Here is a 5,114-nt window from a genome sequence, read left to right as displayed (position 1 = left end):
CCCTTTCCCACAATACAAAAACCAGGAGTCACCTGATGAAATTAATAGGCAGCAGGTTTAATACGAACAAGAGGAAGCACTTTTTCACACCGTGCATGATTAACCTGTGGAACTCCTTGCCAGGGGATAGTTTGAAGGCCAAAAGTATAACTGGGTTCAAAAAAGAATTAGAAAGCTCATGATGGATAGGTCCATCAATGGTGATTAACCAAGATGGTAAGGGATGAAACCCCTTGCGTGGGGTGACCCTAAATCTCTGACTGACAGAAGCTAGAAAGGGAAGATGAGGTGGATCACATGATAATTGCCCTGTTCTCAGCATTCTCCCTATGGCTCCAGGATGGGCCACTGTAAGACACAGAACACTGGGCTAGGTGGATGAGGCTCTGTTCCACTATGTTCTCTCTTATGTTCTCTGTCCTGGGCCCACTATGGATAAGATTCACCTTCATGCTTGAAGCCGGCACGAGGTCTAGGGGGCCGGTTGACGCATTACTGGGTGCCTGGCTCAGGAGAGCTGCATGGGCATAGAAATAGCAGGCTGGAGGCAGCAGGCTGGGATCTAGCGACGGAGGGAAGGCGGAAGAGTATGCAAGCTGGGCAAGCTGTGGCTGAAAGCCAGGGACCTGGCCAGAGACACACCCTGTTACCAGCCAGGAACTAGCAGCAGCAGGCTTGCAGGTGGGAGGATGGTGTGAGCGGGTCACCAGGAAACCCATTTACCATTAGGGCAGGGATTTTCAAACTTTTTAGGCCCCTTTCCAAACAATGTAATCTACAACATAACCCCCTCTGAGATAGGGGCATCATATAGCGATGAGTACATCGCCAAGTCTTGCTAAATAAAGTGCTTTGCCGGCCGTTACAGGATTTTTTTCGCGTTCCCCTTGGTACGCGTACCCCAGTTTGAAAACCATGGGCTTAGGGAAGCAAGGCAGGTGACATTCCATCTTTTATTGGACCAACTTCCGTAGGCAAGAGAGAGAGAAGCTTTCAAGCTACACAGAGCTCTTCCACAGGTCTGGGAAAGGATTCCGAGTGTCACAGCTAAATATCAGGTTGAACAGATAACTTGGCGTAAGTAGTTAGCATGTATTTTAAGGGACCACCCCGCTCCATTGTAGCACCAGCCAAATGGTACAAGACCATTACCCTTCTGAATGGAATCTTCATTCACTGGTGTTCCAGAGCCCATGGGGCGAATGGGAAACTGGTTTAATTACCCCTCCATGTAAACATTGATACAAAAGGGCTGAGATTGCTTTTCAAAATAAACCCAAACCCAACAGCACTGTGTTGTGTCCTTCGTTCTCTGTAAATTCTTATCCTTGGAGGCTCAGCTCAGGGATGGGGAAGGGCAGAATATGAACACTTGCAAAAAGAATGGCAGATTCTTCAACACACGTAGGAAAATATGAGATTCTTGTGGTTCACGTGGAACTAGACCCAGCAGCAAACTCCTTGAAGGCCCCCCCCAAGATCTAACACGCCCACCGGTAAGAATTGCTGTGTGGTATTTATTGGCAGGAGAATATTATTTGAAAGCTAATAGGGAGATTTATTTATTCCTGAGTTGAAACAGGGGCGTGGGCTCATCTCTGGACAGGGCCACGCACAATGGGGCTCTTGCCTCTAGATGCTAGCATAAGATAAAATAAACAATAATCATAACATCATCAGTCCTAGAAATGCAAGGCTGATTGAATAAAGAAAAAATAGATATACGCATAAACAGACTAATTTTGATTCACTGCTGTTGATGGGGGCAAATTATTCATGAGTGCTCCAGTTGCACGTTCACAGATCTCAAGTGTCACAGATTTTAACACGGATGGCTGTTTGCCTGAAACTCCAGAGCATGGTATTTGTGGGTCGTTAGTCACCTGTTTTAAAAGTTCCACCCATCCCACCAGGGGGCAGAAACACTACCATCCCACCAACCACCCACCTCAGATAATGAGTCACAAATAGTCCAAGTTCAGACACCCCACCAGCTGAAAATGACATGTCCGTATTTGACGAATGCTCCCAAGGAACAAACACGGCCAAAGAAATCGGGCTGTGCCCACAGACAGCCGAAAGGATTACGTTCACTGAATGAATAGTTCGACCAGATTTGCCCATCTGATTCTTGCTCCTCCAGCCCTTCTTAGTAAAATCACTGCCATGTTGTAGTGCCCCTCCCAAACTGCAGATCACACCGCATCAAACAAGAATAATAGATACCGGCTCCCTAAGGAATTTCTACTTCCATCCTATGGTGCGTCTACACTGCAAGAAAAGACTTGTGGCAGCGAGTCTGAGCCCAGGTTAACTGTCCTGGGCTCAGGCTGCGGTGCTAAAAATAGCAGGGACATGCGGGCGCAGGCTGGAGCCTGGACTCTGAAACCCTGCGAGCAGGGTGGGTCTCAGCGCCCAGGCGCCATCCCACGCCCCAATGTCTACCCTACAGTTTTGAGCCCTGCATGCCCAACTCAGTCGACCTGGGCGCTGAAGACTCACTGCGGCGGGTTTGCTATTGCAATGTGGATATACCCTGACAGCATCTCTTGTGTTGTTTCCCCATGAACTAGGAGACCCAGGATTTCCTGAATTGGGAAGCTTAACCATTTGTCCCACGCACCTTAGATGACCATACCCTATTTCCATCTGAATGTATTACCACCCTGACATCTCACCTGGTACAGAGCATTTGCATCCAGACAGTTGTGGTCAGTAAATAAGGCACTGAGTTGTTTGCAGCTCCTTAAAGAAGAGCACATTACTCAGGAGTGAAGCAGTGAGTTTCTTGTACTATCAAAAGATGAGGAGGGTCTGGTGATCACCCGGTAGTATTACTTTCCGATGTGCATTTATAGTAGCTGTAAAAGTTTATTGCATGAAGGCCCCTGGAAGATGATACAGCTCCTGACAGGGGCCTGGGAAAGATTCCTTTGCCTCAATGTTTAGTCTGTGTAAAAACAAAGTTATTTCTTTATAAACATTGCCAGGGACTATAAATGAGGAAAGGCCTTTCTATAATCACTGTGAGCTATGTACTGTGGCCCCACGCAACCGAGGAAGGCCCCAATCCCTTTCATCCACTTTTCTTCAGCCCTTTGCAGACACCTCTTCCCTGGCTCTGTTGCTTTCAAACAAGTAACCTTGATTTGTCCAAAACTCATTGGGGAAATGTTGTGTGTGTGTGTGTGTGTGTGTGTGTGTGTGTGTGTGTGTGTGTGTGTGTGTGTGTGTGTGTGTGTGTGTGTGTGTGTGTGTGTGTGTGTGTGTGTGTAAAAACACACAGGCACTTGAATTCTTGCATCTTCCAGTGATCTCTGGGCATACTACGCCTCCACTTTCGAAATCCAATGTTTTTGGAGTCTGGGGACAAATTTAGGGCTGTTCTAGAGAGCAAAGGAGCTGATTTTTTCACTCCGAGAGGGCCTATTGGCAAGCAAGTGTTCCCTGAAAGTTCTTGGGTTTTTCCCAAGCCAGGCCTGAGGATGTAAATGGAGAAAGCTATGCAAAGGTTGCCAACGTTGACATTCCATGGGAAAGTGCTGCAGAACCAAGGGGCCGAAACTAACTCTCATTGAATTGGCTTCATGATAGAGGGAGGGAGGAAGAGAAGGAGCGAGCAGCGGCTGTCCTCTATGGTTCCCGCAGCCGCTAGATCTGTGCTTTCATGGACTGCTCCATGGGCCACTCATGCAGGGATACAGCAGGGCAACGTCGTCCTGGCGTGAATCTGATGCATTCCAAATATTGTTCTCATGCTGGTCGACTCAGAACCTCCTTCTGTTTCCTACTCCCACCCAAGCAATAGCCCATGTAGAGGCAGTGGGTCAAATCTCCCTCTGGTGTAACTAAGTGCCGCTCTACTCAAGCCAATGGAGCTGTGCCCATTGACTCCAGAAGAGTTTTTGACCCAGCCACATCCCTGGCTGGTGTGTGTCTGAGGAACAGCAAGCGACTGGGGTGGAGGGGGAAATGAATCAATGAGCTGCCTTACCTGTGTTTTAATCTGGCTCCTGACTGCCCTGCATGGATTGACATGGTAACATCTGGAGCAACAGCGTCGCTCCTAATGCGTACATGACTAAGTAATGCTGAACAAGGAGCGAAGGCAGGGGTGAAAATCAATGGCACGCTATAAGCACCCGTAATAAAATATTGATGAGCCTGCTGCTTTAAATGGCACCAAGACGCTGCTTAGAAATTTACACATTGATTAAAGTTGTTCCATTTGCCGTACCCATTAAACTCAAGTGTGTGATTTGGTCATTCCAGGCTTGACGGATCTTTGAGCGCCGCTAATGTTCTAGTCCTGAGATTGTGTGTGGGAGGATGGATTTAAGGAAAATCAAACCAAATTATGATCTCATTAGTGCGCGTTAATTTATTTGCAACTTCAGCTCAATACTAAGCAGTTAAATCACTGGTGTAATTTCTGTTCTCGTTAAAGGGGTGGACGAAACTTTATCATTATGTGAAGTATAGGCTGAGACGATCATCTGTTTGCATATGAACCCAGATCTATCTATCTATCTAATCTGCATTAAATGCAAACCAAAAGGAATATGTGTTCATAAACTTCTCCATTTAAAAATCTTATTTTTCCCATTATTCTGCTTCCCATTTATTTTTTGGACTGCTCGACATGCCTTGCTCTTTTCATTTGTCCCCCTTCTCTCTTTCCCTTTCATTCCATTGTCATTGATATATACTTGAGATGAGACATGACATCTGTGTTCTCTGGTGATGGTGCTTTGAATGTGCCCGATATTTCACTGCCCTGTGTGCCTTTATGTACACAGTAACAAGCCGGCTTTAGATTTTTGTCTTCACAGCCAGTTTTCCATATGGAAATCTAGTCATATGTTAGAGGGAAGATGTCCCTCTCCTTTTATCTAGACAGGGTCGTCCCACGCTTTTAAAGCTGTGGCGAGCTACTCTAGTGAGTAGCTTGAGACGTCCCCTCAGTAGCACGTGTGTAATCATTTCTTAAAAGGTCCGGTGGCTTGGCTTTCAAAATAGCACCAATTTTAAACCCTGGGGCCGTTGTTTGTCTGCGCCGTTTTTTTAATCATCTCGCATGGCAGCATCTATAGAGTGGTATATGTGAGAGCCCG

Source organism: Emydura macquarii, unplaced genomic scaffold (assembly GCF_026122565.2).
Source record: "Emydura macquarii macquarii isolate MOO-44397 ecotype Brisbane River unplaced genomic scaffold, CSIRO-AGI_Emac_v2 contig_3390, whole genome shotgun sequence".
NCBI lineage: Eukaryota > Metazoa > Chordata > Testudines > Chelidae > Emydura > Emydura macquarii.
This window is presented reverse-complemented; position numbering follows the sequence as displayed.